The sequence below is a fragment of the Anabrus simplex genome, chromosome 9, assembly GCF_040414725.1.
Source record: "Anabrus simplex isolate iqAnaSimp1 chromosome 9, ASM4041472v1, whole genome shotgun sequence".
Taxonomy (NCBI): Eukaryota; Metazoa; Arthropoda; class Insecta; order Orthoptera; family Tettigoniidae; genus Anabrus; species Anabrus simplex.
In genome coordinates this window covers 68,033,215-68,047,478 of record NC_090273.1, presented here as the reverse complement: position 1 = coordinate 68,047,478, position 14,264 = coordinate 68,033,215, and the positions used below count along the sequence as shown (strand labels likewise).

Genomic DNA, 14,264 nt, shown 5'->3' with positions numbered 1-14,264 from the left:
AGCTTATAAGAGCCGATGAACCAGTTCAGCGCGCTGTCTGCACTGCATGTATTCAGGCTCACGAAACGACACTTTCCAACCTAGCATGTGTCAAAGAAAATTCTGTATGTTCCTGCCACAAGCGCAACAAGCGAACACGCATTCAGTATAGAAAGATTTGTACTCGGTGAGGGACGTTCAAGGCTGCGCCCTATAAAATGTGAATTATTTGGTCTTCCTTACCCTCCATTCTGTTCCTTAGGAATCGACAGTGTGGTTCTTGCGTTCAGATCTAACGTTCCTAGGTTTAGTTATTGTTACGAACATTGTGAAATATTCCTTTGTGGTGATTAAAATTGCATCAACTTTTCATTGAAATTTATAGGAAAGTAAAAATGTTGTTTTAGTTGTTCGAGTTTTCGTTGCGTTTGATCATTGACAAATGCCATTTATTGAATGAAACTACGAGTTAAAAGCATTTCCACAAACTAGTTAAGACTGTTAGGGAAATGAAACTTATATTGTATTATTTCTGTGAAAAGTAATTTATTTTTATTTAGATGATTGCTGTATTAGAAGGATGTCGCTACTGTAAACACGACTTTTCTACCAGATTACTTTTTTAAATTGTATTTCGAAAATTGCATTAAAATGTACTAAAGATTTAAGAAAAGAAATATATAAATGGTAAAATTTACATGAAGTGCATATTTTGATTTGGAAGCAAATATCTTTGTTCTATTTTCTATATCTATAAATGAGAGGAGAATTTCTCAGTATTATTAATTTCAGGGGGTTTTGGGTTCGATTCCCGGTCGGATCGTGGATTTTATTTTCGTGTGGTTGATTCCTCGAGCTCGGGAGCCAGGTGTTGGTGTTCGTCTTCACACACATCTTCATCTGCATACAACACATTCCACTACCAGCCAACACTGAAACACGCGTTAATAAATATATCCCTTCAAATAGCGCTCTGGCATCAGGAAGAGTCAAACCTGGCTAAATCCGCACCCTTGCCGACCCCAAGAAATTGGGAATAGATGTCAGGAAGAAAAAGGAGATTCTCTTTATTATTTATGGTTGTATTTTTGTTTCACTACCACGGTAGGCTTAGTTTGTCCGAAATCACTTTCAAGAATAACCTCTGCTGCAAAGCTTTCCGCTAAACAAAAAGCTCGAAGAGTCGAACCGCTGAAGAGAGCTTCTGTTAGATTTTTTTCAGTTTGATTTACATCGCACCGACATAGATCTTATGGGGACGATAGGATAGGAGAGGGCTAGAGGAGTGGGAAGGAAGCGACCGTGGCCTTAAAGTACGGTGCCAGCATTTGCCTGGTGTGAAAATGGGAAACCACTGAAAAACATAGTACTGCCGACAGTGGGGTTCGAACCCATTATCTCCTGAATGCAAGGTCATAGCTTCGTCACCAAACAGCGCAGCGACTTGCTCGGTGCTTCTGTTAGTTACAGATGAGATAGGAACCGGAGCAAGATCCTTGATTTCTCATCTGTAATCCTAACGAAGCTCTCCAGGTTGATGAAGAGAAGATCGCGCGCGACCTATCAGCCATGTCTTGCCATATCTGAGTTTGGGTTACGGCATCCCACTTCACAGCTGGACTGTGGTAGGATTGTTCTTTGGTGCTAGAGGATCTTTACGCCATTTTACGCTCGTTCTCAAGCATGCCCTTTTATGAAATTGAGACTATCCTTGTCCAATTTTTATAGGATTCTCTTCAAACACTGCAGTATCACCTTTACTTTTTTTTTTTTTTTTTTTGCTTTACGTCGCACCGACACAGATAGGTCTTACGGCGACGATGGGACAGGGAAGGGCTAGGAGTGGGAAGGAAGCGGCCGTGGCCTTAATTAAGGTACAGCCCCAGCATTTGCCTGGTGTGAAAATGGGAAACCACGGAAAACCATTTTCTGGGCTGCCGACAGTGTGGTTCGAACCTACTATCTCCCGAATACTGGATACTGGCCGCACTTAAACGACTGCAGCTATCGAGCTCGGTGCCTTTACTTTAGTAAGTGGGGATAGGATATGCTTTTCGCATAAACTTATATCAGCATCTTTTCACATATTTTTCTTAAAACTTGCGTGTTAAGTAATTAATTTCATTTGTACTGATTTCCGGATCCTTGTGGTCAACCTAAATTAGGGCAGTCGATTTAATTAAATCTCTCTCTCTCTCTCTCTCTCTCTCTCTCTCTCTCTCTCTCTCTCTCTCTCTCTGGCCTGAATGTCAATGGTCCTGAAACTGATTCGTCATTCAAATATTTCCAACTGTCATCCGGTTAAACAAAACCTAATATCGTCAGTGCATTAATTGGAGTATTTGCATTCTATTTCCTGTGTAAATAACAAGTGCCGAAATTATGTAATAATATAATTGTTGAACGAGAAAACAAACTCATTTATTAAAGTATTGTATGTATGTGAATTCGTAGTTGGCATGTGGAAGCAGAATCCAAATATTGAAGAATAGCGGTTATTTACTCTGTCAATAGAATGAGAAAACCTGCTGCAAAAATTATCAATCCCCATGGCCTTGTTGACTGTTGGAAATGAGATATCCGCCACGATTGTGCCTGGGAGAATGATACCACTCCTGAAAATGTTGTGACGGACTATAAAGTGGGTTTCGATCAGATACTGTCGGTCAGTCCAGGTCAGACTGCTTTATTTGTGTAAGAGCCTTCTTATGTGCACAGATGTGGAGAGCGAGACAGACAGTTGAGCCGTAGCGACGGAGGGAGAGTATTCATAGAACTGTTTCGTCTGACTTGTAAACTAACTCATTTTTGTTGATAAATAATATAATTATTTTATGACTTATCCTGTATAAGAGTGCATCATGGGAAAAATTACTTAGCTGTAATGAATTATAAATTTAGCGTAAGGCAGAATTACTATGCGTATAACTCGTCTGGTCTAACGGAGAAACAGACTGTAACTTAATTCAGATCACGGTCGCTTCCTTCCCACTCCTAGACCTTTCCTATCCCTTCGTCACCATAGGACCTATCTATTTCAGTGCGGCGTAAAGAAACAAGTTGGAAAGAAAGAAAAGAGCAACAAGACATGCATAGAATTGCACACCCAAACAGTAATAAAGGGGGGGGGGGGGAAACCACGGGCACTACTGTAAATCTCACAACTGCAACCTAAGGTAATCATTCATCAGAATGTATGCAAAAGTCCAACTGAATCACTGGTAAAGTGTCTGCCTCCGGATCTCTGGATCGCGACTTCAAACCCAGGAGAGGTAGTCGGATCTTTTAAGGGTGAAACCCACTTCCTCTTCGTCCATTCGAATACCGGACAAAATTAGTTCAAACTAACTGATATCAAGTTTGGTCTGCCATCTGGTTTAGTAAAACGGCACATTTATTTATTTATTTATTTATTTATTTATTTATTTATTTATTTATTTATTTATTTATTTATTTATTTATTTATTTATTTATTTATTTATTTATTTATTTATTTATTTATTTATTTATTTATTTATTTATTTATTTATTTATTTATTTATTTATTTATTTATTTATTTATTTATTCGTTAATCGGCCGACTAGGCACCATAAGTTTCATAATACATTGTGGGGTTTGTTCATTTTTCGTTTGATCCAGAAGGGAGTTCAAAATCTGTAGATTATAAGTGCAGACTTGCTGATATTCAAGGTTTTTTTTTTTACATCGTTACGACCTCATTATACCCTGTTTATTTAGGTTTCCAGTCATGTTTACGTATCCATGCGTACATGCCCTTCATTCTCATAATGTGAGCATTTCTTCTGCTCACTGGTTTGATCTCATCTTCAGGTACCCTCCAATCCTCGATTTTTTTTTATAAGATGTGTCTGTCTAGGTCTCTAGGACATCTTGTTCAAGTCATTACGCTCAGCCTCGAATTGCCAGCCACAGCTTGATGCCATCTAGGTTTGTCTTTGAGATTGCAAGTTTGTATTTGGATCTGTTTCGTCAGCCTGCTAACTGACATACGGAACACGTGCCCGAAGAAAGTCAGTCGCCTTGTCCTGATGACGTCTGTTACGTTACCCACCTTGCTATTCTGAGCTTCTATGTTCCGTTCTTTTTAATGGGTCCCAATATCTTCCTTGCTATCCTTCGTTGTAGTTTTTCCAGTTCTCGTTTTGAGGTTTTTTTTCTCAAGTTCTGTGTTTCTGACGCATATAAAACCTCTGGTCTTTTTCAGCTGTCTGGAAGTGTCGTATCTTAGTTCCTCGTGATAATGCTCTCTTATTGTCTGTCTCAAGACCCTTCATGTAAGCTGACCTTGTTTCTCATTATTCCTCATATCTAACCACTCTCCTAAATATTAAAGTTCCGACCTTTTCAATATCGCATGGTGTTGTCTTTATCTTAGATGGACTGTCCTTAATATGCGAAGCTTCTGCTTCGAACGCTAGCGCTGTACCGTGTCCGGTGAGCCATCTGGTGAGGGATAAACTACCACTTCCACTTCTATTATAACGTCTAAATTGAAACCTTATTGTATGAGAAGCCTTTCTCGTGAATAGTCGAGATTTTCTCCTGAAGAAGCAGAGCGAAGTTCTCCACGAAACGTCAAGAATTTCACCTTATTTTCTTGATACTGCATAAGCCCAAAAGCCTATATATCATGACTATAAGACGGGCCGTTAAAGCATCAATGGCAACATTGGCCATATATTTTGTGTTTTTCAGTTCAGACTTTGAGTCCCGTTTTTCCTGCCTCGTGATAAAGTGATTAGTCTGTTGCTCAGCTGCTTCGACGGACGGTGCTAGGATTGCAAGATCGTCTCCAAAAGCCAGGCAATCTATATGAAGTATAATTTTACTACATTCCCTGAAACTGAGTCCACTTTGGGCTTCCTTTCCTTCGACGGCTTTTCGCCATTCCCTGGTAACTTTTTCTGAGGTAGGTGATAAGCTATCCCCATGTAGGACTCCAGTCTTAGTGTCGAAGGGTTCTGTAATTTCATCTAGAAACTTAACCTTTGATTCAGTGTCAGTCAGAATATATTTGATGTTTCTAGTCATAATGTCTAGCCCACACTCTTCCAGGACGTTTGTCAATGCCTTCCTGTCGATCGAATCGTAGGCCTTCTGGAAGTCTATGAAAATTATCATTAGGTCTTGTTTTGGCGAGTGCAATTATAGTGTTAAGGTTAACGATCTGAGTTCAAGATCGCCCCTTCCATGAATCCTCCTTGCAAGATCACCCCTTCCTGAATCCTCCCTGATATTCCATAAGTTGTGAATCGAGTTGCGTTTCAGCTCGTAAAAGGAAGATTTTATAAAGAATATATTAGGTTATAGATAAAAGCGAGATCCCTCTGTAGTTGTTAATTTTATTTATTTATTTATTTATTTATTTATTTATTTATTTATTTATTTATTTATTTATTTATTTATTTATTTATTTATTTATTTATTTATTTATTTATTTATTTATTTATTTATTTATTTATTTATTTATTTATTTATTTATTTATTTATTTATTTATTTATTTATTTATTTATTTATTTATTTATTTATTTATTTATTTATTTATTTATTTATTTATTTATTTATTTATTTATTTATTTATTTATTTATTTATTTATTTATTTATTTATTTATTTATGGAAGGGATGGATGAGGGCTGATTTTCAGTTATTAGGCACCTTAGTGGTTTGCCAGATCTCTGCAGAGATTTTCGTTAATGTCTCAGTCGAAGCCTCATCAGCCTTCTTCCACATCTCTGAATCGTCATCAGCGGCTTTATTATTCTTTAAGAGTGCAATGGTCCGGCGCAGTTCGTATTTACATGGTGGTTGAGTCTTTATTTACAGTAAAAAATAATTATATTGATTTTAATTTTTGTTTAATGTATGTGATTTCGTTTCTCTAGAGGACACGCTTCACTTATTATTCCATTGTAGCTTTCCCAAGCTGACGGGGATACACTCTATTTCACGTCTGTTCCGGCCGTGCTGTAATCTTGGTCGTATCATTGTGTATCACGCGCAGTGGATATACACCAGACATCGACCGTCATTAACTCCACGTTGAGTTACGTAAACGAATACTTGAGCTTACAGAGGATTTCGAAACCGGTATGAAACGCCATTAGTACAGTTTTTTCGTACATGGTTCCCATCCAAAGGTAAAGTTCTCGTAATAAAGTGCTTTTCTCTTCAGGTGTTGGTACCATGGAGGGCAACGGAGTGTAAGAAGGTCGAAAATAATCGTTGTGGTTTCCACAGAAGAGAGCAGTGATTACTTTGTCACATTTCATCATATACTCGGAGAAACTATATATGACTGGCTGAGTGACTCAGAGATAGGATGCTGGTTTTTTGAGCCCAAGTTGGCGAGTTCGATCCCGGGTCACTCCGCTGGTATTTGCCTTGTGTTGGTAGATTTACCAGCCAGATAAACGAACTCCTGCGGAGCAAAATTCCGCCACCTTGACGTCGCTGGAAACCGTAAAATAGTAGTAGGACTTAAACCAATTTATTTTGATTTTATTTTCCGTCTTTTGAACTACTATTGTTTCTTTAGATACGCAGGAGTGCCGGGGAAAATGCTGAAGGAAGTGTCTTTTAATATGCTTGCAACCTGCTGAACTACTTTTCGTTGCCTGACGATCACAGTATTTGTGAGATGCATTCGTCCGTCTACTACGTCGTACCAACTTCTTCCCTATCCAACTTCATAAAACCAGTACTTGTTCTATTCAGACTCCCGTTGCTTTCGTCACCGAGCCAGAAGTTGCTATTACATATCAGTCTGCCAAGCCCACTGAAATGCATGCACCAACCTACCCTATGAGTGACATTGTCACACCATTTATAATAGGGACTGGTTGCATAAGGAATGGTATTACTAGCATCACTCATACCTCGGTCACTTTCATATAGTCAAAGCCAAGGATGAGACTGAGACAGATCAATGAAAGTAACAAATTCTTTCTAGCCCATACCAGAAGACATAGTGCACTGTAAACGCTACATCTCGCCAGCAAACAGAAATGATCAGTGCGGTTTTGTAGAATCAGTCAAAATAGCTTTTTTTGCGATGTGTGCGTAGAGGAATTGCCACTTGGTTGCATCTAGCAGCAGTTTATTGTGTTGAGGGAAACAGCTCAGCTGTAAACACCGCGGCACGCTCCTCACCAAATCATTTTAAAAATAATTACTTCAATGAAAACTGATGCCAAATGATCATATTTTAGTTACAAAATTATAGTGTTCTAATGTATAGTGCACCTGAGATCGTATTATGCACAAATTTTGCTGAACATCTACCTTTCGTCGCACATGTATTCGACAGCAATGTATAACGCGAACAAGAAGTTGTAGTAACAGTCAACTCAGTTTCGAACGAGCTGTCTCTGCGCGAAGTTAATAATAGGCTTATCAGTTCTGCGGTGTACCGGGCGAGTTGGCCGTGCGGTTAGGGGCGCGCAGCTGTGAACTTCAATCCGGGAGATAGTGGGTTCGAACCCCACTGTCGGCAGCCCTAAAGACGGTTTTCCGTGGTTTCCCATTTTCGCAACAGGCAAATGTTGGGGCTGTACCGTAATTAAGGCCACGGCCGCTTCCTTCCCACTCCTAGGCCTTTCTCATCACTTCACCATAAGACCTATCTGTGTCGGTGTGACGTAAAATAAATTGTAAAAAAAAAGTTCTGCAGTGTGATATTTTTCAAGCTTTATTTGAACAGTTTTTTATTGAATTTTGTTCGTACATTTTTCTGTGTTATAATGGAATAAATTATTATAATCAAGATTTTGGTATCGGTTACAGAGTATAGTTATGTAGTTACTGAAAAAATGAAACCAATGAAGGTTAAGTACGAACATCTGAAAAGTGCATGGCTGGCAGTTCAACTGTTAAACCCTGGATGAAGTCAAATAGAACCTATTCAATATTATCTGTTAATAATCTTAGGGCATTGAGCCTCCGTGACTCAGGCGGTATCGCGCCGGCTCTCACCGCTGTGTTCCGTGGTTCAGATCCCGATCTCTTCATGTGAGATTTTTGCTGGACAAAGTGGAGGCGCGGCAGGGATTTTCTTCGGGTATTCCGGTTTTCATTTCAGCGACACTCTCCAATATCATGTCATTTAATTTCATCTGTCAGTCATTAATCATTGCACCAGAGGAGTGCGACAGGCTTCGGCAGCCGGCACGGTTCCTGTCCTCGCCGCTAGATGGGGGCTTCATTCATTCCATTCCTGACCCGGTCGAATGACTGGAAGCAGGTTGTGGATTTTCATTTTCAATCTTAGGGCATTACTTCTAGCTGCTTTAGTAAAATTTGTTAGTTATTCTTAGGTTTTATATTTTATTTGAGTGGGGGGGGGGGTGGATTTTCATTTTGACGGACTGGCCCGTGTCAAATTCGTTACGCCGTGAGCGGAACAGCAACGCTGTTATCACCCTGGACGGAAACACCTATTGAATGGATGTCATATTTCTAGTACCTAGGATGCTGACTATTACAAGAATCGGTTCGGAGATCTGGAAGTGTGTTTCAGAAATTTAAACAGTTTGTTTGCAATCCTGACCTCTGGATCGAAACTGGTTGGCGAGTATGTTACCGGTACCGACTGAAGGCCTTTGAAATGTGGATGTTCAAGATCCCATGTGTGGGCCACGTCACCAACGAGGAGGTACGTCGTCGAGCAGGGAAATCTTGTGTAATCTTTACCCTAACAAAACTCAAGGAAGCAGCTTGTTTCGATGACATCTTCCGAAATGACAAATTCAGCCTGATGCAAGTGATTATAATCCGGTTCCATGGTTAAATGGTCCAGGAGTCCCAGGTTCGATTCTCGTCTGAGACAGGGATTTTAACCTTTATTGGTTAATTCCAGTGGCTTCGGGGCTGGGTGTGTGTGCCGCCTTCATCATTAGAATTCATCACAGACGCGCAGGTCGCCTATACGGCGTCAACTCGAGAAACCTGCACCGGGGCTCTTCGGAGGCCACACGTCATTGTTATTAACTGATTATCGAATACATGGTAGGAGGGAAACGTGGACATAGTGGAGAAGATAATCCTGGGCGCGGCACGTACGACAGTAGTTCGATATGCAGCAACTCTGATACAAAAAAATATCCCATGGCGCAACAGCCCCGAAGGGCCATGGCGTACCAAGCGGTCGCTGCTCAGCCCGAAGGCCTACATATTACGAGGTGTCGTGTGGTCAACACGAAGGATCCTCTCGGCCATTATTCTTCACTTTCTAGACCAGGGTCGCTATCTAACCGTCAGATAGTTCCTCAGTATTTTAATCACGTAGGCTGAGTGGACCTTGAACCAGCCCTCAGATGCAGGTAAAAATCCCTGACCTCGCCGAGAATCGAACGCGCGGCCTCCGGGTAAGAGGCAGGCTCGCTACCCTACACCGCGGGGCCGGCAACTCTGATACCGGGAACACAAAACAGAGAAATTTACTCCAGGATGATCGCCAACATTCTGTGAGGAGACGACACCATAAAAGAACATACCCTTTGGTGTTTTAACTCCGTATTCTCATTCTCTGACGTTTAACATGAAACTGATTATCGATGTTAATAGCCCGTTAAACAAAAACATCCCTCATTTTCAGTAGTTTTAAAATAAGACAACCCAGTAGTTTATAACTGATTTATGACCCTCGTTGCAGAACCGATAGGCACGGGGGCTGGGTGTATGTGTTGTCTTCATCATCATCATTTCATCCTCATCACGACACGCAGGTCGCCTACGGGAGTCAAATAGAAAGACCTGCACCAGGCGAGCCGAACCCGTCCTGCGATATCCCGGCACTAAAAGCCGTACGACATTTCATTTCATTTCATTCCAGGTATGATGACCATAACTTTTGAATACTCGTAACTTCTTTTGTTAATGAAATATGAGCTGTTGTTAGTTTTACATAATACCCGCGGTTGCTCCCGCATGAGAATTCGGATTATAGACTAAATCGGATTTGAACGTTGTTGGTAACAGATGTGAACAGTGCAATAATAACTTACCTCTTATGAACCTTCTGTCACGTTTCGTGTCTCTTCTCAGCCTCTCCGTCAATTAGTGAGTCACTACCCGTACCCAGGGAACATAACTTGTTCAGTACTTTAGGAAACAGTACCGTACTTGTTCAGTACTTCTAATAGATGAGGCAGTGTATTCTCTTTTGACGTAAAGGCACTCAAAAACAAAACAAAAAAGGAGTGAGCGCTTGATATTGTATTTTTCTCTGGTTTAATATTTCATCAGGCTTAATTTTAATTATTAACAAGATATGATTCACCTCCCATGTAGATACAAACGTGGATATCCACAACAAAAATAAGTGCAGTTGTTTCTGAGGAAAGTCTACTTTTTTTTTTTTTCCGACTGTGCATTTCTTTGGCTTTGCGTAACGTTTTTCCTTCATAGCCCACCGCCTTGTACATTAGAAAAGTTTATCTCAGAGTTAAGAGATATAACAATTGCAGGACTTGCGCTGCTAATGGATATCAGTAGCGAGTTTTACCCCACTCCGCCCAGTTGTACCATGCTGGACGTGCAGCCCTCCGGACCGTATGCTTGAAATGTCCTCTAAGACGTAAAAGCATAGTTACCTGGCAGACTGGTTTAGAGTTACAAAGAAACGGTTTACCCGTTAGTTTAGTATTTATCGGATAAAGCACGCTTCAGAAAGACAGAAAAGCATTTATTTCTAAATCCTGTATGCATGTTCTTTTTATATATACGGCCAACATTTTACCAGTAATTTTGTTTTTTATTGGATAAACATGTACCAAAACATAGAAAGGTAATTTTCCTTGAAAATCGCTTATGTTCGCATGAAATTATTATTATTATTTATTGATAAATAGGGTTCCAGAGAGCAAGAGCTCTGTCAAGAGGAACAATACATAGATAATCACAACAATGGCGGATTAACGCATAAGGTCTAAAAGTGAAAGAGTAATAATAGTGGTTTTACATATACTTTAAGTATCACAATTTATCTAATGGATAGGATTATATTAAGTGGATTATCATCAGAGTAACAATACATGAGGAACAACTTTTTGACTTTTAAGATTTGGAAATGAAAATATCAGAGAAATAACTGTTACACATTTATAGTGCCTAACAGGTACTTCTTAAGCTTATTACGAAATGGCACAGTTTTGAAATCCACGTTAATTTTAGAAAATTGAATTATACGTTGACTTGGTGAGCTTCATTTTTAATTGAACTAATTTATTCACTTTTATGAATTCCAGAAGTATAATTTTTCCAACTTGCGCCACTTTTGTATTAAAAAACTACTCCCCTGGTGAGCTGGGACAATTTCATTTATAGCCCGTAATAATCTGGAAGAAATGAGTTATCTTGTGAAAGAATTACTAAAATCCGTAGAGTGATTCACACAGAAAGAGACTCATAAACTTTCTCTCTTCGGATTGCTCACTGTCAGTCCAGCAACAAAAGTTCAGCGTTCCGTCTGGGCATTCCGGTGTAGCGTCACATTCAAATCTTGCAATACAAATGGAATATCCTCCTCAGAGGCCCTTCGTGGCAACCAAGCAGCCTCAGTTGACGCAGTTCTCCCTTTGGATAATGTCAGGACAGGCCGATAATCATCGCACTGAGCGTCACCATCTGGGGTTGAGAGACAAACTATGAATATTCAAAACGTAGCTTGAGGTAAGGTTTTTAAACGACTGCTCGTGCTTTGAGGAATAGGTTCCGGTAACTTAATGAGGTGCTAGACATGCCACAGAGATCTCTTATTCTTAGCAAGTCCAGCTGCGACTTATCAGCGATTCTGCACGGCGGTGAGTGACGTCATTGCTAAGTTTCCGGACGCACCACGTACGGTCCTGTTAACCACTTGGAACTGTAAAGCAGACCCTACACGGTCAATAAAACTGTCAGTACCGAAAAATATTGACAGTAATACTGATCGCGTGTGGACTAGAATGATGGAATGAAGGCCAGTACTGAAGCAGATCCGGATTTCCTGATCTGCGAGCGTCAGTACTGTAGAGTGGTGGGGATACTGACAGTTATACTGACCGTGTGAGTGCGCTTGTCATTATTTCTGTCAGTATCAACGGAGCAGCGGTGGACGACAAATGCGTTTCTCACCAAGGCCAAGTAGAGGTGCTTGTGGAACCGTCAAGTAGGCCTATTGCAAAAGTTTATCGTGCTATATGAAAAGCTGCCAGAATAAACGTACTTAACACAATACTTTACATGTTTCCACAACTGCTGTACTGATGGAAACTGGTGACATTATAGCGGAAAACTTTAAATCTTCAAAATGTATGCCAGTTGTAAGATACCTCACTGTCACCGCTAATATCTCTGCCATCGATAAACAGCACCGCATGTTTGTATTTTGCCTTATTACAAAAGGCTCTACCAATCTTCAAAATTTATACCAGTTGCAAGATACCTCACTGTCACAGCTAATATCTCTGCCACCGATAAACAGCACCGCATGTTTGTATTTTGCCTTATTACAAAAGGCTCTACCATTCGTAGTAATTTCGCAAAAGTACCCTCACGCATTCGGAGATAGTTCTGATAATCTTCTGCTTCGGTATATTGTGTTTCCCTCAACACTTCATATGAGAATACTCTTCTCTTTTCCTAAGCCAATCTTTAACCCATCGTTTACGTTTAAAACTGCGTGTCGTGCAGTACTAATATGATAGCTACAAAATGCCCGTCTTTTACGATCTATTTTGATAGAATACCGCAATTGCATGTTATAAATCTCATTCCGTAGTGACGGTTATTGACTTTATTTGTAAAGTGAGAATGCCGCAATGGTAAGCTAGTGCACTGGTACTGACCAAAATATTGACAGTAATAATGATCGTGTAAGGTCGCTACAATATTGATGCGTACTGTCAGTATTATTGACTCAGTATTACTGATCAGTATTACTGACCGTGTAGGGTCTGCTTAATGCTGATCTGGCTCCGTGTTCTGTCTTCTCGCTAGCGATTATGTAGCGAAAATTTCTTCCGTACCTTTCTGTACAGACAGACTTGCTTTTATAAAACGACTATTGTACTGTATAGTTCCCAGCTCTGCGACCCTGCGAGGAATGTGAGGAAGGCAACCGGGATGACGTTTCCTTGTCTTTCCGGCACTAGAATAATAAATAGCAGTCTCCTCACCACCGAGACTCTCGTCCACCAGGCCATTTTCCAGCGGCCTGGGTTGCAGACTGGGAACCGTGCAGTAGTTGTACCTGGTGTTAAGTTTTTGTACAATTGCAGCAGTACTGTCATCTAGCGAAGATGGATGGCAACAGAAGAGATAAGTGATGGTGTTGGTGATTGTTTTAAGAGGAAATACAACCGAGTAACGATCCTCTGTTAACACTAATCAGAAAGGTAGAAGGAAGAGGTCTGACCTTTCCAAGAACGAAGGTGTCGCCATGAGAAATGGGAGGGCCATGGACAGCTGCAAATTAAAGACTCCCAGGACCTCGCAAACCGAATACTATCGTGGTTGGAAGAGAAAAAGAGTTGAACAAGGAAGGTCAGATAGGAAAGCTGATGGGAAGGATCCTGATACAAGTAAGTTTAAGCATTGCCAGGTTCAGCCCGCCCCACGCTCCCAAGTTGAAAGCCCCTGGGGTTCAGTCGCCTCTTACGACAACCAGGAGATACCCGCAGGGGGAGCAGGAGAAACAGAAAATGAAAATCCACAGCCTGTTTCCAGTCATTCGACTGGGTCAGGAATGGAATGAATGAGGCCCCCCATCTAGCGGCGAGGATAGAAAATGTGCCGAAGCCTGTCGCACTCCTCTATAGGGCAATGATTGACTGACAAATGAAATGATGTTGGAGAGTGTTGCTGGAATGAAAGATGACAGGGAAAACCGGAATACCCGGAGAAAAACCTGTCCCACCTCCGCCTTGTCCAGCACAAATCTCACATGGAGTGACCGGGATTTGAACCATGGAACCCAGCGGTGAGAGGCCGGCGCGCTGCCGCCTGAGTCACTTAGGCTCGCTTGGAGAAACAAAGCACACCTCAGATAATGCAATATTATTGCTGAGTAGTTTTAGAAGCTTGTACAAAGACACTGTAGGCCATCACAGTATTCTCTTTCGGATTGGCGTTTGTAGGATATCTGAGGCCTTTGGTCTTTCATTCCCTCAAGCTTGTGAACCCCTCCCCCCTTTCTCTCTCGTTCTTCTAGATGGCAGTATAACCCAGATATCTATTGGGCGACCTCTGCCTGAGGTTTAAGTCAGTTTTGTCGGGTGAACAC

The 14,264-nt window shown here is 40.8% G+C and overlaps 1 protein-coding gene across 4 annotated transcripts in view; it reads left to right on the top strand.

Moving 5' to 3' along the window:
* LOC136881125 (anaphase-promoting complex subunit 11) overlaps nt 1-14,264 on the top strand; it is a 293,130-nt gene that overhangs the window by 172,236 nt on the left and 106,630 nt on the right. The gene's annotated exons all lie outside the window — the stretch shown is intronic.